Genomic DNA, 24,509 nt, shown 5'->3' with positions numbered 1-24,509 from the left:
GAAGTGAATAAATTGCCATCTGAAACTCACTAATTGAAGTTTGAAAATGCCACATCTTTCTGCTTTAAAAGGATATGTCCCAGCCCAGTGGCTGAATATGCCTATGTATTCCAGAAGTCTTTTCTACCAAGATTTTTTGTGATAATCCAGGCAGTGCTGAAAATGAATAGAATAGAATAGAATTCTTTATTGGCCAAGTGTGGTTGGACACGCAAGGAATTGGTCTTGGTGCAAATACTCTCAGTGTACATAAAAGAAAAGATACATTCGTCAAGAATCATAAGGTACAACACTTAATGATACTGTGTTTCTCCAACAATACGCCCCCTCTAATAGGAAGACCCAGCATGTTTTCTAGGCATAAAATGAAATTAAGCCCCTCCTCCCAAATTTAGGCCTAGTTTAAAACATGTGAAATGGGGGGGGGAAGGCGGTGGGAAACTTGCCATTAGGACTGCCTCGCGGGCAGCTATGCCTCACCATCAGCCGCTCCTAACACCATGGTGGAGCACAGAGGGTTCCCTTACCCCTCCCTTACCCGGGTCAGCAGGTGGGTGGTGTAGGCGTGGATGTCCGGCAGCATTGCAGCCGCTTCTCAGGCCTCCGTAGCTTCCATGATTTCCACCGGTGCTAGCGCCTCTCTCGCCAGTGCCGTCTCCAACAACAGTATCTGAGTCGCTCCTGCTTTTCCCCCATCCCCGTAACAACAGGAAAAAAAACATTTTGAGGTACCTGGGAGCGCCGCGTGCTGCGTTTTGGTTTAATCCCGAGTGGCTGGGTGGGCGTGAAAAGAGCCGAGCGAGCATCTCTGCTGCTGCCACCCTTGGTGCTCCAGCCTCGGGAGTTTGCAAAAATCCCGGTGCGCAGCCCGTTCCTGGATTCCAAGTGCCCAGGCCGAACTACAGCTGTCCCTCTCTCGCCAGTGCCATCTCCAAGAACAGCAGCAGCAGCGGCGGGAACTGTGGAAGCGTTTCAGCTGCTTCTCGGGTGGGGGAGCCACCACCATAACTTCCATGGTTCCCCCCGCTGCTGCCGCTGTTCACACCCCCACCCAGCTGCTCGGGATTAAACCAAAATGCAGCGTGTGCTGCTGCCAGGTACCTCAAAATCTTTTTTTCCCCTGTTGTTACGGGGACGGGGGGAAAGCGGGAGTGGCGGGGGAGAGAAATTAATTCACCCCGAAAAGACGTCCTAGCCATTTTTTCGGGGCTCAAAAAAAAAAAAAAGGCCCGCCCTTATTTTGTGAGAAACACGGTAGTCATAGGGTACAATAAGCAATCAAATTATACCAGGAAATGGTCAATATAAATCGTAAGGGTACAAGTGACAAAGTTACAGTCATACAGTCACAAGTGAAAGGGGATGGGTGATGAGGAGTGATGAGAAGATTAACAATAATAGTAGTGCAGACTTTGTAATAGTTGATTAGTGTTGAGGGAATTATTTGTTTAGCATAGTGATGGCTTTCGGGGAAAAACTGTTCTTGTGTCTAGTTGTTCTGGTGTGCAATGCTCTATAGCATCGTTTTGAGGGAGGGAGTTGAAACAGTTTGTGTCCAGGATGTGAGGGGTCTGTAAATATTTTCACAGCCCTCTTTTTGAGTCATGCAGTATACAGGTCCTTGATTGAAGGCAGGTTGTGATTACAGGGGAGCCAAATTCTGATTTAGGATAGGGCAAGTTCTTAAATATTTGGAAATCCTCATACAGGGTAGTTTTCAATTTCACAATTTTAATTCTTAAAAATTGAATGAAGAGACACGTTTATTTTTTTAAATCACCATTGCAGCATTCACCAGTATACTGAAGCAAATGTGTGTAAATTCTTAAATTTTTTCACTAAATATTGAATAGCTTTTCTCTGCTCAAAATGTTCAAAGTAAATTTTATTTTATTTATTTATTAGATTTTTATCCTGCCTTTATTACTTTATAAGTAAGCTGAGGCAGCAAACATAACAATGCCCCTTCCTCCTTTTGTTTTTCCCACAACAATAACCCTGTAAAGTGGATTGGGTTGAGAGAGTGACTAGCCCAAAGTAAAGCAGCTGGTTTTCATGCCTAAGGAAGAATTAGAACTCACAGTCTCCTGATTTCTAGGTCAGCTCCTTAAAATTAAAATGATGCTGTGAAATTGAAGAGAAGTTCAAGTATCCCTTAATAGTTACTCTCTTAACATCATTTGCACCTTTTACTTTTCAAGTACCTCTGGTCAAGAACACTTTTGACCAAAAAAATCACAATTATTTTTTTGGCGGCCAATTTCCTCTTCTGCACCATTTTTTTTGTAAGCACCAAATTTCCAAAATTAGGTTTGGGTCACAACCAAATCGGGTTGCAACCAAAGTTATGGAACGAATTATGGTCGTAACCAGAAGTTCTACTGTATTCCGTTATCAGTGCTCCTAGAAAAGGCCTAAACCCTTGTGGATATCATTCAGAATTGAATCTCTATTGCAGCTACAATGCATGTTTCCTTTCTAAGTTTTCTTGCTGGCCAAGATTGAATTTTTTTCTCATTTTTGATCTGTTTGCAAGGTAGTTTCTTGTAGACTCCAAATTATATGTGTTTTAAGAGAGTAATCAGTGTGTTTCTATAAAAAGTTGCATGGATGGGTATATGAGTGAAGGGAAATGAACCCGAAGAAGGAACCATACTTGAATAGACACACAGATAATTAATTAAGTTTTCTATTTTTTTCTATCACTTTTTTAATGGGGGTAGATTGGATTAGATTAGATTTATATCTCTCCTGTATTTTGTACATTTCGAGACAGTGCACCTAATGCTCCCTTCCAATTTCCCCCCACAATAACAATCCTGGGAATTGAGATGGGCTGAGAGAGAATGGCTCAAAATCACCCAGCTGGCTTTCATGCTTAATGGAAAACTAGAATTCACAGTCTCTGAATATCCTTATGCAGTACTTATGTAGGACGGGTTGTCTCCCTAAATTAGTGGTTTGTGATTCTGCAATATAGGTAGGAGATTCAATAAGATGAAAATTCTTTAGTTTGAAATCTGTAAATGGGAATGTCCCTTTTCATAGATATCAAGAATCTAGCTATTCCATAGTTGGAACAGAACACAAATTAATTAATAACTAGCAGTCAACACGGGTTTGTTAAAAACAGATCATGCCAAACCAATCTTATTTCATTCTTCAACACAGTAACTAAATTAGTAGACCAGCAAAATACTGTGGACATAATATATTTAGATTTCAGCAAGGCATTCGATAAAGTGGACTACAACCTACCTGTTAGTAAGCTAGAAAAAAGTGGAATAGATAGCACCACCACTTGATGGATTCGCAACTGGCTGGCAAACCGTACTCAACAAGTAGTCCTTAATGGGTCTAAGTCTACATGGAGGGAAGTAAGCAGTGGGGTGCCACAAGGTTCCGTCTTAGCCCCAATACTCTTCAATATCTTCATTAACGACTTAGATGAGGGAATAGAAGGGGAACTTACCAAATTTGCAGATGAAACTAAGCTGGCAGGAATAGCTAACACCCAAGAAGATAGGCTCAAGATCCAGATGGATCTTGACAGACTAGATAGAACACTGGGCCATATCTAATAAAATGAAATTCAATGTAGTGAAAAGTAAAGTCCTACACTTAGGCAAGAAAAACCAAAAGTACACATATAGACTGGATGAAACCAGGCTCAATAGCAGTAACTGTGAGAGGGTTCTTGGAGTCTTAGTGGACAACCAGTAAAATATGAGTCAGCAGTGTGCAGCAGCCGCCAAAAAAGCTAACGCAATCCTAAATTGTATTAACAGAGGGATACAGTCAAGATCAAGGGAAGTACTAATACCATTCTTTAAAGCCTTAGTAAGACCACACCTAGAGTACTGCATCCAGTTTTGGTCACCACATTATAAAAAAGATGTTGAGGCTCTAGAAAAAGTTCTGAGAAGAGCAACCAGAATGATTAGGGGACTGGAGGCTAAAACATACAATGAATGGTTGCAGGAGCTGGGCTTGGCTAGTCTAGTAAAGAGAAGGACCAGGGGAGACATGACAGCAGTCTTCCAATATTTGAGGGGCTGCCACAGGGAGGAAGGGGTCAAGCTATTTTCTAAAGCTCCTGTAGGCCAGACAAGGCATAATGGATGGTAACTGAACGAGAGATTTAACCTGGAAATAAGGAGAAACTTTCTGGCAGTGAGAACAATCAACCAATGGAACAGCTTGCCCTTGGAAGTTGTGGGAGCGCCATCAGTTGAGATTTTCAAGAAAACATTGGACTGCCATTTGTCCGAAATGGTGTAGGGTCTCCCGCTTGGGCGGGGGGTTGGACTAGATGACCTACAAGGTCCCTTCCAACTCTGATTATCTGTTATTTGTATCTGTAATTAAAATTTATTTTGGCAAGGCTTGGATTGAGGCAAGAAGGAAGGAATTTGTGAATAATTTCTAAAAGACTATTTTTTGTACTGCACTAAAGAGTCTTATGTCTCATTGGTATGTTTTACTATAGTATAGCAGCTGCATGAATGTTTAATAAAGGAACTTGCAGATTTCTAGCAGAGCAGAAATGTTAATGTTGAATGAAGAGAAAGAAACTAAAACAATTTAGCAACTGCTGTTATGTCACAGGCTCTTGTTTCATGGCATCTATTACCAATATAATTAGATTGCATTATACCCACTAGCCTTATAAAATGCACTCAGAGAGCAATAAACTTCACAACTCAAGGTGACACTGTATAATTTGTATGAGGACTAGAAAATGAAGCTACTATCCTGTTGAATCCCATATGTGTTGTTTTTTTCCTTCTGCTCTTGTACAAATGTGAATTACAATATGCACATTCCAGAGCATATTCAAAAACCTGGAGATGCAGATTCCCAAAGTTTCTAAGTGTAGTCTTTTCACCCCTATATACTTAAATACATATAAATATGTATGCATGTTTCAGTGAAGAACCTCTTTACAAAGGTTACACAGATTAGCAGATTTACAATAAATTGATGTATTTGGAAAATAACTTTATTCACAGGGGCGATAATGTAATTTTCTGAAGTAATGGAAAATGTATTTATTTTGTTTGTTTGCTTGTTTATCACATTTCTAACACAAAAGTCCAGAAGATAGATTTATTGAATAAAAACTATGCACACATGCAGAGAACCTGTTTACATTAAAAAATAATAATGTAGTTTATATATCATGTGTCTAGATGATGTTCAAGAAAACACAAGTGATATCTAATGCATAATCTCTGGTGTTACAGAAATTGTGTATATATTGATGAATGATAAATATTTTTTTTCACAATGGCATCAAATTGGTGTTGACTGATAGTGACTACATAGATCCTCTGCAGGATGATATGTCTCCAGTCTTCCAACAGTACATCCCTCACATATAATCAAGTTTATCCACTCTGCTGCTGATTATTCTCTTCCTTTTTTTGCCTTCTACCTTTCCTAATGTTATAGACTTCTCCAGAGAGCTAAGTCTTCACATAATGTGTCCAAAATGATTGGAGGATTATTTGAGCTTTGTTATTTGTGCATCTAGTGAGAATTTGGAGTTTATTTGTTCAATGATCCTTTTGTTTTCTTGACTAATCATGGTATTCCCAAGAATCTTCTCCAACTCTAAAGTTCAAAACATTGTCTTTCTATCTTGTTTCTTAAGAGTCCAGTTTAAGTGTTGTGTGGGAAAAATATTGTTTGAAGATTTGGATCCTTGATTCCTACCCTACCAAGTGCTAGTATGCACTGTATTTCTTTAGTGATGGTTCTTTAATGGCTGATAGTCAATCCTAAAAAACAGAAACTATCGCCTACTTTAACAGCTTCATTGCTACTTCTAAGGCTGTCAGCTGTATCTGTTGTCATTAGTTCAGTTATTACTATTTTTAATGTTAGTCACATTTTTCACTGTTCTCCTTGAGTTTCATTACTAGGGCTTTGCAGTTTCAACTATCTATGCAGTTTCAGTGTTATAGACATGGGACAGGTTATTAATGTTTACACCTCCAGTTTTAAAACCATGCTCATCTTTTATTCTAACTTCCATATTTATATGCTCATCGTATTAAGGAGAGAAGATGCATTTTGTCCTACTCCTTTATTCAATTGTAGCCAGTTTGTTTTGTTGTGTATTGGACTGTGGTTTTCATATCTTGTGCATAGGTTTTGCATAACAATAATGAGATGTTCTGGGATTAAGGACATAATAGCATACTGAAGATAACCAAAGAACATTTTTAAAAGCTCTTTTAAAAAAAATTGACTTGTTTTTAATATTAGACTTACGTATTTATGGATATACTGCAAACTACACTAGTATACAGAGCCAGGAAAATCTTTGAGAGTAATAACTAATATAAGTCTATTTTCAAAACTACAAGACTATAATTTTGATTTATATGCACTTTCAGGCTGATTGTGGTATGTATCTTCTGCTCAGAGTCATGTATGTGAGATGGCAGCTATATAAATTTACAAAACAACAAGTTCTGATAGAAGGAAAGATGAAGCATTATTTTCTTCTTGGTGTAATTATTGTCAGGATTCCAGCAGTTACCCCAATTAAATCATGAGTTTCGAGCCAAACTTCCTTCAAAGGGATTTATTGGGTGTTAACATGTCCGGCACTGCCTGGGTGTGGCCGACTGAGACACATAATTCATTGTCACCCTTGACCCTGGTTTCCCCCCACCCCCTGGGTGTATCATAATTCATATTCTCCAATGAGACATTCCATATCCAAGAGTCATCAATCATGTTCTCCAGTTAGACATTTGCACAGCAAAAACTTCATTCATCTAGTTACTATCTTTGAAAAACTATTTATGGAATGCACTTTCGATTTCCAAGCTGCCGCACTGTTCTTTCAAACCCCTTTCCCCACTCCCTTTCTGTTGGCAACTCTAAAAAGACCATAGAAATACTTTATGAGTTGACAATTATGTTTTCCTGGACTAGAAACAAAGTTCTTTGAATAGTGTGTGTGTGTGTGTGTAAAGCGTCATCTATAATCTGTGAGATCTTTTTGGGTTGTTTTTTTTAATCATACTGCATTATTTGGTTATGTTGCATGTGGCAGGTGAGAACAACATTTTAAAGCATATTCAGTACCACACGGTTACAGTCACTGTTACTGGATAGAAATACAAAAATAAAGAAAATGAGAAATGGGGGAACAAATGGAAGAATATGGAAACCTGGAATAAGGAAAAAGATAGCCAGTAGCCCAAATTTCTCATGTGCTGATCTCATGAATATAGTAGTAACCATGATTGAAAGCTCTGAATAAAGACCTGTCAGGAATTTCAAACCCTGATCTATGAGGTTGATAAGGCAAAAGAAATATGTAGCAAAAAGCAAAGCATTCTAATATTCTTTCACGAGAGTTCAATTTGTTTACATGATGATAATATGCTGGTCTATGACCGTAATAAAGATTTGATCCATAATAATAAATCAAACAGAATGAGATGCTTGCAAAAATGCCAAGTTATTCCATTCATATATCAACTTCCCTCAACTTGCTGCCCTCCAAATGTCACATCTTCAGTTGCATATAAAGGGTGCAGTCATTTGGAGAAGATAATGAAGCATGCAAACACTTACCTACAAGAAGAATGATTTTGACCTGCAGAACTGAACAGCAGAATACATTTAATTGTATTCTCACATTTTTTTCACTTTGTTTAGATTCTCTCCTACTCCATTTATTTTATTTAATTATTTTCTTTATATAAGGCCCAATAATAGGCCATAAATAGCTTTTTACTTGAGTTCTCTACAGTCAATCAAAGCATATTATAAACAAGCAAATTTATATAGAAGCAATATTCAAAGCAATATTCAAATTTAACCCCAGACCTCAAACAAAATAAAAATCGAGCTGGAATGGTAATAGCAATCAGTATAGCATATAAAAATATACATTATAGTAAGCACAAAGTACCCACAAAAACAAAATAGCTATTCAACTTTAAAATACCACAGTGATTATTAAAATATCTTGGAAATTAAAAAAGGATTCACCTGACACCAGAAAATTGGCAACGTGGGCAGCATGTGAACTCCTCTGAATCATTCCCAGGATAAGTGAGATGCTACCAACGTCATCAACAACAACGAATTTTTTAACAGATGCTGTGAGTTCACAGTAAATGCTTCCATAGGGGGTCATTTGGGAAAGTTTCTTCCGGACATACTTGATTAGCGAAATCTGCCTTAAAGAACGCAAAGACACTTAACTGGCTAATGATCTGACTGAAGGAAAATTACAGTTGAAATGGAAGAACCGGAATTTCTGTCAGTAGAATGTCCAGCAGAGCTCTATTCTGTATAGCTCTTAGCAAAAAGATTTTCATCAGTCTACCTGTTCATGTCTTCGAAATCATTCAGCTGTCTGTCAGCTTATCCTGATGCCATGTCCATACATCTTTTTCTTAGAATGCCAGTGTTGTAAATATTTTTATTCCTGAAATAATCACAGAGGTAACAGATAAAAACCTTTATACCTGGAATACCAGCTTTAGTTACATTTCCATTTTGTCTTTTATTTGAAATGGAACCATATTCTATATAAGACAGGAAGATCATCCTTGATATATTATGTTAGTAAGCAAATGGCATTTCTTTGTATGGTCATCAGTCATCAAAATAGACTGTCTAGTCCCTACTGTGTAACAACAAAGTAAACTGATTTCTTGAACTTTAAAGGTCAATGTTTTCTGTTCATTTTCTCCATCTTTTTTCAGATGGATAAAATATTCATTTTCTCTACCTTCCATGTCCCTTTTGCTCATACTAAGAAGTAGGATAGGGTTGTGCATCCACAATATCTGTATATCTTGGGTAAAAATGTTATAACCTTATAAGGCTCAGTGTCTGATGTCTAGATAGTCTAATAACCCTGGCTATATATCTACTGTCTGAAATGTGTTATAAGGGTTTATTTGTTTACTTGAGGGTTTTTCCCATTTGTCACATTTACCTTTAATGGATTCCATTTGGTCATATCTATGTGCTCAAAAGAAAACTACCGTATCACCAAATATATGTCTATTATAATAAATTTAACTTTAAATTTGCACATCTATAGAGATTCTCAGTCATCCAGATCATGATTGTCCCAAAGGTGCTTTTTTCAAGAGGCAACTGGACTTTCCTATTTTTCTTTAAAGACATTTTGCTTCTCATCCAGAAAGCTTCTTCAGCTTTAAATTTGTACAAGAGAGATAATTGTTCCACATATTCTTTTACCTAGTATATATTACATAAAACCTTTATTTCTCCCCTTTTATCAGGTCAGATAGATATTTTATATGTTGATTTCTTACTTGCTGATAAGATTTTTCAAACAACATATCACCTTGCAAATTTCTGTTATTTAGCATCAAGATTCTAAGGGTGATCCATAATGGACTGAGGGATTGCTATATTTGGCTTGTTCGTGATATTTTTACTTTTTGTTTCTTTTTTCTTTTATTTTGTTTCATTTGCTGCCTAAGGGCCATAATAAAATGAACTCATACAAGATCAGATTGATTATAAGAAGTATGTTCTTAAGGTTTTTTTTTTAAAGAAATCCATTTCAGTTTATGTTTATTCTCAGTTGCTAGGAAAACTCAAGATACTTGAAATAATTATGTTCCTAATAGGCCAGTTTCCAAGAACTGGTGTGATCATAAAACATTGCACCGGATTGGCACACTTAAACTGGATTCTTTGCATTGTCATAGTGGTATAAAAATACAAATGCTGATGTTTCTATGTTGTCGCATAAAAATACCTATTCTTTATATATTTTTCTTTCTAGATTGGGTATGTGTGATGGAATTAGTGCTAATTATATCAACTTCTTAATTCAGTTGGGAGTTATGTCTTTCAACTAACAGCTGATAGCAAAAGCCTGTGTACTTACTCCAATTCTCTGTGATGGGTAGAGAGAGAAATGCTGTATGAGAAAATAAATAGTAAAAGAAGATGGCAAAAGGATGACAGGATTGCCTTGAGTCAAACGAAAGCTAGACTGTGATTTCTAATTCATTCATTTTTCACCTTTGCAGATAAGTTAAGGTGATGAACACATCTTTCTCCTCTTTATTTTTGCCATACCAACCTACCTATGAGGTGAATTGGGCTGAGCGACAGTGACTGGCCCAAGGTCACCCAGCTGGCTTTCCTGGCCAAGGCAGGACTTAAACTCACCATCTTTTGCTCTGTAGTCTGATGCCTTAACCACTAGACCAAACTGGCTGCTGTTAAGTAGCTTTTTCATTCTGAAACTGGAATAATGACTTTCAAAATGTTCTAAGCTGTGCATTTGTGGACAGCTTTCTGTCTGTTATACATTTTTGGCAAGTGTAGGTCTTGCCTTAATTAATACAAGCATGTGTATTCCATCTTTCTTGACCTTCTCAAACAGATGAGAGAATTGGAGTAATATCTGAATTGGATCTGTAAAGTTGCATCACAAATGTGCAAACTGTGTTTTCTTCCTTTTTTTTGTCCTAACTTAATTTGTTCAGCAGTATCCAGTTACAAAGAACTAACAAACAGAAACAAACAGGACATTCCAAATATGTGTGTTTTATGTTCAGCCCACGTACTCCTGAGGAAAGATTTGCATCTGTTTGTGGCCTCCCAAGTGAATTTCAGGCAGAAAATATGCACACACATACACTTATGGACACACAGACACACCATTCCTATTCTCATAATCAGTGTGCCCTAATCCCTTGCCTTTTATGACAGAGTCTTGCCTCACATAAATTGTTCCTTTTTTACAGAGTTAACTATTGCTTTCCCAGTTCACTTTGTGCACATAACTGAGTTCTTTTTAATCCTCATTCCCAATTAAATACCCTTTTACTTTTATAGTTATCTTTTCCTGGAAGTCAAAGAAAAGAAAATTGTTGAAGACCTGGATGACTAATAAAAGGAAACATGTTTTCATACTGTTATATGTCTCTAGTTAAGCGGTCACCAACCGGTGGGCCGTGGCCCACTGGTGGGCCATGAGAAAATTTTGGTGGGCCGCAGAGAAATCTCACCTCCAGAGCAACCCCCCCAAGCAATTAATCCAGGCTGTGCAGAAACACAAGGCTGTGCCGCCCACATAGCCTGCAGGAACCCTGCCCGCCCACTTACTCCTTACCCGGTAAACTTGCCTGCTAAATTTCTATTTTTCCTTTTTCCGACCATCATCTATTCTGCTGTGCCAGGAGATTTAGATTAGCTAGGAAGCAGGAAATGGTTGGATTTCTTGCTTTCTAGCTAGTCTTTAGATCTTCGGCTGTGCTTTTAAGTACAGCCAAACTTCCCTTAGGACTGAAGGTTTGCTTGCAAGCAAATTCAGTGCAGACTCACGGCAAGCAAATTTGAGAAACTGAGCTAGCCAATGGCAGATAGATAGATCACTGAATGATTCTGTGAGCAACTCAATTTGCCTGATTTTGGGTAAAAGTTGCTCTTTTTTTATAAAAAAAATCAATATTTACATACATGGTATGTTGTGAGTTAATTTTGTGAGTTTGCTTGCTAGCAAATTTTATGTGACAGATTGAGCTAGCCAATGGCAGATAGATAGATTTCTGAATGAATCTGATTCTGTGAGCAACTCAATCTGCCTGCCTGCTTTGCCTGATTTTGGGTAAAAGTTGCTCTTTTTTATAAAAAGAATCAATATTTATATAAATATTTACAATATTTAGATACAAGCCATGCCCAGTCAGTCACATGACTGCCAAGCCACACCCACAAATTAGGCCACACCCACAGAACCCAGTTAGTGGTCCCTGGGATCTAAAATTGTGAGTTTGGTGGTCCCTGAGGTCCAAAAGGTTGGCGACCCCTGCTCTAGATGACAAATCAATTGTATTTTTTAAATTATTTTTAGCAGTTGTTCCTTTATAAAAAAAATAGTAACTGGTGCTACATGTTACACCTAGTATTCTGTGTAGTTGTATTGAATCTTTAATAATGAACAAGGGTATTATTAGTCAAAATTTGTATTCTATCATGTAAATGAAAATACAATATGTACTCCTACATTGTTAACGAAACAATGGCATAACGACAGTAAACATACATAATAAAAGGTACTATATTTAAAGATACCAAAATTATATCTGGCATCTAGAAAAGTTATATTTTCAACTGCTTCTGGAAACTAGATAACGGAGTAAATAGAATCTTCCAAAGGAGACCATTCTGTAGAGCTGGCCCCATTATGAAGATGCAATACCTCTAAGTTTCAGCCCTCTGGCTTCCCCAAACTAGGAGACAACGTTGCTTGACTTGAAGTGATCATGCCAACTCCATTGGAGAAATGCTGTCTTGCAAGTAAACTGACACCAAGCCATAAGGGCTTTACATATGAAAGCCAGCACCTTAAACTGCACTCAGAACCTAATGAGAAGCCAGCACAGGACCCACAAAATAGGTGTAACATACATTCGCTGGCAAGCATCCATGTCAATGAATTTCTTGCAGGAACCCTGAATTCAGGAAAACCCCAAAGATATAGCTCTCCTCTTTCAGGGGCAGTCCAACCCTGTCCAGAAATAATGCAAGAGGCATAAAGCAATTCTGATGTACAAGCAGTAGCTACTTACTAAGATTCAGAGTAAGTCTGTTCCCTCTTATCCAGACCATAACAGCTTCCGGGAATCAGAAGACAGAATCTCTAGTGTTGTCTAGGATTGCAGCATGTTTTGGGGCATCAGTGCTGATTTCTTCTCTCTGATCACTGCTGACTAGAACTAGCCAATGTGGAAAGAACAGAACCACTACAAAAAAACCACGTGCCTCCAGTTCCCAGCTTCTGCAGCCAGTGCAGAACAATACCATAGTCAAAGGTATCAGAGGCCACTAAGACATCGAAAAGGACCAGGGCAGGTGTACGATCCTCATCCTGATCAGCACATTCAAGTCTTGATATAGGTCAGTGATGGATAACCTTTCCGTCCTCACATGCCAAAAGTATGCATGTGCACACTTGCCAGCACCCATAAGGCAATGTGCATGGGGCCCCCCATGCCCCCTGCACATGCACGTGCAACCCCCACACCGTGCACTTCTACGCATGTGCGTGTGACCCCCATGTGCACCACCTGCTTTTGCGCATGTGTGTGCAACACCTCCATGTGCACCATGCATTTCTGTGTATGCGCACGCATCTCCTGCGTGTCCCCCGCCCCCACACATGCGCGGCAGTTCCCCAACGATCAGCTGGTGGGTGGACAGCATGCACGCCTGCCCATTGGATCTGCTCTGGGGCGACAGCTCTCATGCTGGCGGAGATGGCTCTGTGTACCACTTCCAGCACGTGTGCCATAGGTTCACCATCAAGGATATAGGTCATCATCAGGTCATTAAAAATCACATTTCCCTTATAGTCTTTTATGTCTTGAGTTCAACTGGTAACAGTCTAGTATTACTTTGACTTAATCAGTTAACTATACCATTGTCTTTATACTTAAATCAAGAAGTTCTGCTATATCAAGGTGAGCGTACATTAGCCAATACTTCATTTTATCTGTGGAGCCATGACTTTTATCTTTTTTTTAAATAAGAAATTCTAAGTCTATACAAAGGACTTTTACTCAATTTAAGGCCATGACATTGTATCTCTCATTGTCCTCACTCAATCCTTTTACTCAGTTTACATTAGTGAGACAGTACTGATTAGCTAGTCACATGCTTGCTATAAGAAAGAACAGTCTGTGAGTTCAAACTTTGTATTTGAGACAATTTGATTTTGTACATGGTGAAATGAACTTTGGTGATGATAGGCTTGAAAAAAATGAGGACATCAGGGAGCAATAGAAGATGATTTGAGAGGATTACTCAGTAGTTCAAAAATAGTTCTATGTTTTTAAACAATAAATAAAGAGAAGCGATTACACTGATACTAATGGCAATGGACATGAATGCTTGAATGTTTAAAATATTAAGGAAACAGCTGTCATATGGCTACTGTGAACTGCCAGTGTTTGTTCTATTGAACAGTAGCACTTCTAAAAATCATTTTTCAAATGCCTAAAGTAAGTTACAGAAATAAATTAAAGATCTTGTCACTTGTGCATGTCTCTTTAGAATTGTGTAATGGAATACAAGCTTTCATTACCAACAGTTAATCTAGAAATAGTACCCTAGAGAGCAATTTGATGTGGAAAAAAATTGAGAAAAAGTTTTAGGTGGTGGTGATGATAATGATGATACCTAATTTAATTATCCTATTGGCCCTTATTTCTGGGTATTGTGTGTGTGATCTTAATATAAAAGGGTGAAAAGGTGCTTAAATCAGAATGCTGTGCACAAGCAGTTTCATTATCTCCCCTCTCCAAAAAGTCTTTAAAAAGAAACTAGATTCCTACCCATTTATGTAAATTCCAGAGAGAAGCAGTTAAAGCTCAACATTTTTGACTAACATGCTGATATAAGAAAGAATAGAATAGAATAATAGAGTTGGAAGGGACCTTGGAGGTCTTCTAGTCCAACCCCCTGCTTAGGCAGGAAACCTTATGCCACTTCAGACAAATGGTTATCCAATCTTGTTTAAAACTTCCAGTGTTGGAGCATTTACAGCTTCTTTAGGCAAGTTGTTCCTCTGATTAATTGTTCTGTCAGGAAATTTCTCCTTAGTTCTAAGTTGCTTCTCTCCTTGATTAGTTTCTACCCATTGCTTCTTGTCCTGCCCTCAGAATTATATTTGGAGAAAACATACTGGAAATTGCCATAATAGATGAAATATGGTTCCCATAATTTTACAAAAATACATTTGAGGTTTATTAACTTAGAGTAACAGCATTTTTAACCTCTCTGGTATTATTGATGTAAATTTGTGAACATTATCAATGTAAAATAAAAAGATGTGGTAATTTTATATATAGTGTAGAGTTTGTTTTCAATCAATTTAATTTATTCAATCAGACTAGAGCTGGAAGGGACCTAGTCCAATTCCCTGCTCAAACAGGAGATTATAACAGTGGTCTCCAACCTTGGCAACTTTAAGACTTGTGGACTTCAATTCCCAGAATTCCTCAGCCAGTTTTGCTGGCTGAGGAATTCTGGAAGTTGAAGTCCACAAGTCTTAAAGTTGCCAAGGTTGGAGACCCCCCTCCTCTATAACATTTCAGACAAGTGGTTGTCCAGTTTCTTCTTAAAGACCTCCAGTGATGAAGCATCCACAACTTCTGAAGGCAAAGCTGTTCCAGTGGTTAATTGTTCTCACTGTTAGGAAGTTTCTCTTTAATTCCAGGTTGCTTCTCTCCTCGATTAATTTCCATCCATTGTTTCTTGTCTTGTCTTCTGGTACTTTGGAAAACAAGTTGTCCCCCTCTTCTTTCTGGCAGCCCCTCAAACACTGGTATACTGCTATCATGTCACCTCTAGTCCTTCTTTTCTCTAGACTAGCCATACCCAATTGCTGCAGCTGTTCTTCATATGTTTTAGTCTCCAGATTCTTAATCATCTTAGTTGTTCTTCTCTGCACTTTTTCCCAAATTCCCAACATCTTTTTTGTAATATGGTGACCCAAACTGGATGCAGTGTTCCAAGTATGGTCTCACTAATACTTCACATGATTGCATATTAGAAATGGAAAAATAACTTTAACAGCTGGAAATATTTTGAAATATTAGTTTATGTTGTCTATTGCAGATTGATATTTCTAAACCTCATAACCATGATTGTGTAATTTACTGAATAAGAGGGGGGGGGAGGAGGGAGAGAGAGAGAGAGAGACTCAGAAAGTAACCTCCCTCACTTCTTAGGCATAAAATATATGGCAGTAGATTTCTATCAAAAGACTTATAAGGTTATGTTAATGCAGCCTTATAAAAAGGTAGAATTAGCATATTTGGTTGTGTTTTCTTTCTAGTGTACTTGAGAAGGCCAACATAAATTTAGCTAGGATATTGATATAGAATTTTGAGTGACATTGACTATAAATTAGTCAAGTGGGTTTTTATGTCTAATATTTATTTCTGGTATTTATAACCTATGCATGAGCTGAGAACTTGGTGTGTTTTTGTAACTTGGAACCACTTCACAGCAAAGCTGTTTCATAAATGAAGTAGAACAGCATCATCTTGTGGTCTGTCAGAACCTTATACTTTTCCATTGGTTTAGATCTATATTTGCTTATTAAGATAATCTATGTAATTTAAATAACTTTTTATTTTGTCTCCTTTTTATGTGTCTATTAAAAGCTAAAAAGGATTTTTACATTGTCTCTTTCCCACTTCCTTTCCTTTGAAGTTTGATTTTATTTATCCCTTGTGAGATTGATCTGATCCTCAGAGGAAAAAGATTAATTGTGCTAATCATACCTCTCAGTGCTATTTGGACAGGAAGCAACACTGTGGAAATTATTTTATTTTATTTTCATTTTAATTAAATAGAAAGAAACAAAGATGTAAGGGCCATTTGTACCTCTTTCTTATACCAGGGTTGGGGAAGAACACCAGGTGAAGCACTCTTAAAAGATATGCAGTGGTAGTAACAAGTACTAAAATGCATACACAGGCAGAAGTTAAAGCTAGTAATGGTAAGTTTCTTGAAAGAGGAATTTAGAATTTCCAATGTTTAATTCATGGGCTTAACCCTGAAATGTGATAAGCCATAAATAATGCTTTGCAAACTTTGAATAATGTCCTGAAATGCTTAGAGTGTCAAATGCCATTTTAGGTTAGCATAGATAATTTTTAAAGGGAAAAATGGTACAAATAATATACTGTATGATACCACATTAGAATATTTTTTATTTTTAACATTTAATTAATTACAATTGATTAATATTAGTATTTAGACCTTTGCTTAAGATACTTTAGCTTATATTTTATTATAGTAGTGAGGTCACATTTGGAATTCTGCAGTCAGGTCTGGTCACCACAATACAAGAAAGATGTTGGGGCCCTAGAAAAAATGCAAAGAAGAGAAAACCAAGACAATAAGTGGTTTGGAGGCTAAATCATATAATGAACAATTAAGAGAACTATGTTTAGCCTAATGAAGGTGCTGTCATCTGGAAAAGGTCCATAGACCTGAGTGCCTGTCAAGAAACACTGTGTGGAAGTTTATCAGAGGAAGATTCCACTTGGAAATAAGAAAGGATTTCCTGATAGTGAGAACAGTTAATCAATGCAACAGCTTGCCTCTCAGAACTGAAGGTGCTCTATCCATTCTGATTATGTGATCTTGGGGATAAAACAGTTGTAAGTATGAAAACTGGTAATAAGTAACTTTTTTCAATGTTGTTGTAACATCGAACGAACAATAAATGATTGGTTGTAAGTCAAGGATTACCTATATGAGGAATTCTAAACAGGACAGATGAGAAACAGATAAAACTTCCAGCCTGAGCTCATAGGTGAGGCATCAGTCCATCTAAATAAGTGTGCAAAAGAAGATTACACCTTAATATGCTAATAAATGAGAGCTAAGATACAATTATTTAGTTTAATGGATTTTTATGTTGTATTAATGAGACTCCATGTGAATCTAGCTTCCTTGATCAGGTTTGACACCCAGATTCTTTGTTTCTTATGGGTCATGATTTCCAGTTTTTCACTATTTTGGCAATCCTCTTCTGAATTTCCTTCAATTTATCATTCTCATTTAAAATTTTGCAGAGGGCTGAACACGTTACTCCAAGTGGATGTCAGGCCAGTCCAAGAACAATACAGAACAATCCAGCCAGTTCACTTCTTTATTTGCACAAACCATGCAGAGAGAATCTTGCCAGATTAACTCTAATGGTAATTGATATACCCAGAGAGATTCTCGGAAGTGGCTATCCTAAATCTCTTTCTCTTATCCATCTCCATACTCTGTTGTCTCATATCATATCTTGTGTCCCCCCCCCCCCAACCTGGAATGTGCTATCTCTTTGGAAATTGCACTGTAATCCATCATACCACCTCCCCCTTCATAGACACAATCCATCATAGTGGAGGTCTGTCCAAGACAGAGTAATATGGAACAACGATCCCCTGATCTGTTCCTTGTGTTCCTATTAATGCATTCATTGCCACGCAGGAGCTGCCAGGAGTAGAGACCCCCCCCCCCCCAGTGATGCAACTCATTCACTGGGGCTGCTTGGCAAGGAGACCCCCTCCCTGCCCTGCGAGTAGCAGCTCCAGAGCGTTTTGGGGGTGCTTCCCGATTGATGCAGTTCCTTCAGACGGAGCCCCCCAGGCTGCAGTCCCTTTCCTGAACTGAAGGCAGCCTTCTGTCTTGCAGCACCTGGTGGCCGCATCTCTGTTCCGAGCTGAGGGTTGCAGCCAAATTCCTTCTCGGCCAGTGTCCTTGGAAGGCATGGTTCAGAGTGCCAGGCCTGCCCAGCCTGAAGGAGGCAAGGTGGCTAGCTAGAAAGGCTGAATAGAGATGGTAAAGTATGCCCAGGCCCAGCAGGCAAAAAAAACGGCCACCACAAGTGGGGAAAGACAGATCCCCATCAAAGCCCTGATTACCCAATCCCAGGAAAGATGGGAGGGAAGCATGTGAGCCCAGCTGGGCTTGGATGGCCATAGCACCGATACGGATTGAACTTTCCCCATTCGCAGTGGCCGCCTTTTGCCTGCTGGGAATGGGCATGTTTTATCACTATTCAGCCTTTGTAGCAGGCCTTTTCGCCTCCTCCGGGCTGGTGCTCCAGGCAGCGATGGCAGCGGCCTAATGGACCTGCATGAGCTGCTGGCAGCCTTGGTGGTGCCAAAGTGCATTGGATGCACAAGGGGAACATGCTCCATGCATGGGCCAAGGGCAAGACCCGTGAGGTGACCAAGGAGATGACCAGCGGTGACCTGCTTTCCAACCACAAGCCAAAACAGATGGGACAGAGTAGGCAGCAACTGCCCCACACTCTCCTCACCTTGTTTTCGCCCACAGCGGCAGCAGTAGCCAAAGGCAGAGGCACAGAGGAGAGGCATGCAGTCCGGCCTGCTGGATGCATCGAGCAGCCACCTGCCCTGTCCCAGCCACATGGCACAGAGCAGGTGCATCTGGTGGTCTGCATCATGTGCCTCCCCCCCACCTGCTGCCAGTGCCACCACTGCCATGCTTGTTTCTTGGAGGGCCAGCTGCGGAGTCCCTGCTGCTGGACACCTCCCTCCCCCACACATGCGTGCACACACACCTGGAAGGCTGATGAAGGTGGCCATCCTGGAAATGGTAAGGAGCTGGCCAGCATCGCTTCAGTCCTGTCCTCCTATCCCGACAGGCACATGTGTCACTTCACCCAGCCCCTGGCATCCTGGCAGGCACACATGTGCACAGGATGTGAGCCCACATGTGCACAGACCCGGCCCACTCCATTCTGGTGGATGCGCAGGCATCTGCCTTCTGTAGGGCTGGGCCTATGCGCATATCTGCTTGCCTCCTACTGTGCACATGTGTGCCTGCGGGGATGCCATGGGTCAGGCCTGTGGGCATGTACGCACACCGCCTCTTGTGCACACACATGCCTGACAGAATGAGTGGGGCCGGGCTGGGCTGAAATAATGTAGGCTGGACCCTCACTGTTTCCAGGATGGCCATGCAGGCCAGTTCCAACCACATTGCAGGCTGGATCCGGCCTGCGGGCCTTGAGTTTGAGACCCCTGCTATAAGAAAAGGGGTTAGTCTGGCATGATTTATTTATGACAAATCCATGCTGGCTCCTGTTAAAAGAATATGAAAGGGGACACACTCACTGAGTTTCTTATACTTTGTTCATGTCATGCTGATTTAAAACAGATGAAACCGCAACATATTTTTTCTGCTAACTAGATTTCTATCATGCCTGTTTTGAAATAATTCATTGCAGTCATATTGCTATGGCTGCAATTTCAATATTTTATCAAGAATTATATTTTTATGTATAACAGCCTTAAATTGTTTGCTTTGATTAAAGCATCATTAAACATGTAGCATTTTTCGTTATAGCATGAAAAGTGCATGTTCTGATACTTTTTCTGATATTTTTTCCCTTTGTTGTCAGGATCACTCCCAAGAAAGCCATTTCTAACTATGTTAATTAATGTTTGGGAGCATACGCCTTATTCTTAGAAAAAAAAAGTTGAGAGAGCATTTGTTTTTCTTTAACAAGATTATTTTTAACACAAATGGTTTCCATTAATTTGTCTTGTTTTCTTTCCATCAGTAAAGATACATTGGTTTAGTCCTGGCAAATTGTATAGAAACTTAATTAACATAGTCTGATTTAAATAAAAATATGTTAAGACTCTTCATAATTGGGAAGTTGCTATTGCTCAAGGTCAAATTTTTATGTCTGTCTGTGTGGATTAATTGTCTGTTGCCTTTAATTTGGTCAAGTGGGAATTGTGAAAACTGCATTTAAATCTCAAACGCCCATCCATCTTGATTTGAAAAAAGAACTTAAAGCTTATTAAAAACCAGTTATGACTCTCTTGCAAATTATAAACTTATTTCTTGTAAAATTAATTAAATAATCAAATAATCTATTCAGAAAATAGTAAAAGGTTATGCTTTTTACTTCTATCCCTCTTTCCCAGATCATTTTTTCTATAAACTAATAATTCAGCCCCTGTTGTTTTCCTTGAATGCTATATTTTATGCCTGCATATCTTAGGGAGCAGTATTTTTATTTAGTTAATGTTAATGTTTATGTTTATTTATTTGTGTGCATATTAGATTTGTTTTAATAAGCAAAGTTCTTATCTGCTTTGTCAATTCTGATCACCTTTTATCAAATGTTCTATTTACAATATTTCTTATTCTCCATTGTAGAAATAAGGTATCATCGTTCCTTTTCTATTCACAACCATTGCCATTGTATGTCTTAAGAAGGCAAGGTTTTAAATCTATCAGTTTCGCACACGAGCCAGGCATGCACTTAATTAAAGAGTGTTTTCTTCAAGGTTGGCTGCATATAAATGATTTAATCAGGAACTTTCATCACTTTTTCCTCTTAGTGGGTATGCCAAGGGCCAAGATTAGCTGAAGACTAGTGGTGGTGACTTGCTCTTTGCTTCTTCCCCCACTCTTCTGTTTGCATTGCAAAGCAGAATAACCCTAGAATGAGACTTGCTTTGAGCAGGGTAATTTCAAGATGTCTGAGAGGCAAGGATAAGTACTTCCTCTTATTTTTATTGCGCTGATCTTCCTTATTTAGCTTCAAAACAGCACACGAAGATGCTTACTGGGGGTTTTGGATTGTGAATTATAGTATTCTTTTTTTAAAAAAGTATCCCAGGGCTTTTGGTTTGAGGCGTTATAACATCCTCTCCTTCAGTGGGGCTTATGCCTAGGGATGTAGAGTTTTGCACAAATTGTTTACATGTAAGTGCAAAACCCTTCTAGCCAGACTTTCAGGTCAGATTGTATCAGTTTTTGTTACCTGCTGGGAGATGAAGTATAAATACAATCCTATTCATCATCCAAAGGATGAACACCTTTGGGGGAGAATAAGGTGAAGGCAACTCTATTTATCTTGTGGAGGAGAGACATGACTACCTGGTTTCATTGTACATTCTCTGGTCTGTCTAGTGCATTTCTATCAGTTTATTGTGTGTGAGATATGTTTTTTTAAAGGACAAGGATATGGAAGGGATTAAAAAAACCACTATAGAGTGAATAGGAAACATGACAGGAAGAGGCAACTGAATTGGACGGTAACCAGACAACGGGTTCAAAGATAGTTAGTTCTTTCAATGAACTTGAGTAACTATTGAAGAATAGTTGAATATTCTGCTGCTGAAGGTTAATAAATGAGAAATCAACAGGCATGTAGAATTTGATAAGTGTATTCATCTAGCTTATAAAATAGCAGTTCAGTTGGATTTGGCTCACAGTATATTAGTGGAGAGCCATTATGCAAAGAAATCTTTATTAATAGGGTCTAGTTAAATATGAAACATTGGTAATTGCACTTATGAAAAGGAAAAAAAAATATTCTATTTGCCAAATCAAATCTCCACATGATATTGTATTTCTAAAGCAACTACAGTATACTGCATATGGACATTTTTGTAAATGGTGACAATGAAATTAAAGTTTGCAATTTAGCAATATTTGATGTATATCACTTCTAAAAACAAGGATATTTTTCTATTGGGAAAAATCTTGCAATTAGCAAGCTTCTGAATTCTTGAGGATCGAAATAACATATTTAATTCACTTGAATATATTTTTGAGTAAGAATTGTATAAAGAATGAAGCTGCTGAAGCAGGAACCATCACTTTCTCAAGCTAGAGGGAACCATTGTGTTAATATAAATCAGATGCGTCTCAAAACATGTTTAGAAAATGTTCATCTTTTGACATAGAAATATAGGAGGAAAAATATCAAATGTAGATACTTCATAGATTCATATAAATGCTTCGACTTCTCTGTGTTGCAGTGGGCAAATATTTTATATCTATATGGCTTCATTATTGTCTGAAATAGGGAAATTAACTTAACTAAGTTATGTCAGAGAGTCTTCAACCAATTAAGTCAATTCCAAATAATGGGATTTGTACCTGACTTATGTGAAAATTGCTAATTTGCACTTAAAATTTACTTATCATTTTGAAAGTTTCAGGCTACTGGCTCTGAATCTCTGGCATATAAAATGAGACTGAGGTGGTACTAATTGGGCATAGTTCTTAAGTACTGAAAATATCCAATCAACTCATTCCCAGTCCCGTAATCTAGGCCACTGCACCATAGATAAAGCCACAATTCTTTATGTTAATCGATGCATTTCATATTCTTAAAGTAGTAAAGGTGCTTTACACTTAACAAACTAATAAAGACAGTTTTAAGTTACTATTAGATTTGATGCATCGATAAAGAAATAAATGGGAGGAAATCATTTGTTATCTCAACAATATTTTCTATCAATAGCTTTAGTAGTACCACAAATTGTAATCTTTTAATTGGGAATGAATAATATACAGCTATTAAAAGGACAAATGATCTCCATGGTAAGTTGGCAACACTATTTTAAAAATGGAAATTCAATAAAATAACATTTCAGGAGAAAAACATTAGTATATTATTTTCTTATACTTGTTTCTATTTAATAATGCTATTATTGTTATCCCCTCCAGTTTTGGAATTGTAATATCTTCTTCATATGCTGCTTTTAGGCAGATAATATGGTTTCCAAGATAGTACACCTTTTATACTGCTTGAAAAGTTCTAGCATTTAAGTCTGTTGTAAAATATCAGTATTCTCATGATAAGACAATACAGATAATATAAAATGTTTAAATAGTATACAATATAGAGTATATTTAGAATAAAATGTGTAAGTTATGATTTCTGTTATGAAGCAACAGCCACAGTAATGCATAATAACTTTGAAATAACAAGAATTTTATAATCAGATTTATTATTTATCAGTTAGAGGAAGGAAGATTTTGATTTAACTCTGGAGAAATTTTAATAATATAAAGAATATGCCAATTACTTCAGTGAGGGTGAATTATTTCTCAGCTCTCTGTGAGCATTCTCTAGGTCTGGATTTCCCATATTTACTGTGAGTTCTTTGTATCACTCAAATTGTATGACATATAAGAATAATTTTGAATAAGATCGCCGGAACCAAATCAATAAAACCACATATTTTGAATAGCTCATAATTAATTTATAATTAATAATTGTCAAATATCCTGTCCTCTGGCATAGTTGTTTCTTTGTTTACAATATTTGTAAATTACCCATTTATGGTAATCCTGGGCAGTGTATAATAACAGTTTAAAATAAAACAACATATAACTCAAGATGGGCTGAAAGTACAGCTGAGGCAGAATCATCTGGATCATCATCTGTTGGAAGTATTTTATTTTAGATTTCTGCATTGAGCAGGAAATTGGATTTCTTGGCATAAATGATTCCTTGGAGCAATAGGAGTGTTTGACTTTGTTTCTGCTTTAGCAGACAGATGTGACTATCCTTTTGGAAGTTTAAGAGGAACATTTGTATTTAGTAAGTTAAGCAGGCTGGGATTGTTATGTAAGTATCTGACTTCCAAAGTCTCTGTTCCCTGTTGAGGGTTGCCTTTAATGAACACCATATTCTACTTGTTAGACTTTAAGAATTGCCCAAGGCAGGCAAATCTCTACCAGACCCTGTGGAATTTGCTGAAAATGAAGTTACCCGAATGAAGAAATCCTGCTTCTGAGACTGCATAATTCACTTCTTCCCGTCCATTATCCTCTACTGTAATACTACCTGACTACCAAGGAGATGATAGAATTTTGGTTTCCATCTGCCTTTAATGGAATAATTAGAAATTTAATAGAAATAGCACTTACATTTATATACTGCTTCATAGCGCTTTACAGCCCTCTCTAAGCAGATTACAGAGTCAATATATTTTACCCAACAATCTCGGTCCTCATTTTACCGACCCTGGAAGGATGGAAGGATGAGTCAACTTTGAGCCAGGCAGGATCAATCTTCTGGCAGTGAGTAGAGTCAGCCTGCAATATTGCATTCTAATCACTACACCACCACGGCTCTAATAGTAAATATAATTATTGCAGATTGGAAAAAAAAATTATTA

The 24,509-nt window shown here is 38.0% G+C and overlaps 1 protein-coding gene and 1 long non-coding RNA gene across 13 annotated transcripts in view; one reads left to right on the top strand and one right to left on the bottom strand.

Annotated features, from left to right (window-relative positions):
* CEP128 (centrosomal protein 128) overlaps nucleotides 1-24,509 on the top strand; it is a 182,382-nt gene that overhangs the window by 86,027 nt on the left and 71,846 nt on the right. The window lies entirely within an intron of this gene.
* LOC113444087 (uncharacterized) overlaps nucleotides 1-24,509 on the bottom strand; it is a 65,530-nt gene that overhangs the window by 29,545 nt on the left and 11,476 nt on the right. For 2 of the 4 annotated variants that reach the window (XR_015741118.1, XR_015741115.1), the window contains one exon: nucleotides 8,020-8,461. This is a non-coding gene — a long non-coding RNA (uncharacterized LOC113444087). Of the gene's footprint in view, nucleotides 1-7,599; nucleotides 7,630-8,019; nucleotides 8,462-24,100; nucleotides 24,217-24,509 lie in introns of all 4 variants that reach the window. The other 2 variants (XR_015741116.1, XR_015741117.1) reach the window with 2 other exon arrangements.

This window comes from Pseudonaja textilis, chromosome 1 (assembly GCF_049901715.1).
Source record: "Pseudonaja textilis isolate UNSWEBS1 chromosome 1, rPseTex1.2, whole genome shotgun sequence".
Classification (NCBI taxonomy): domain Eukaryota; kingdom Metazoa; phylum Chordata; class Lepidosauria; order Squamata; family Elapidae; genus Pseudonaja; species Pseudonaja textilis.
This window is presented reverse-complemented; position numbering and strand designations above follow the sequence as displayed.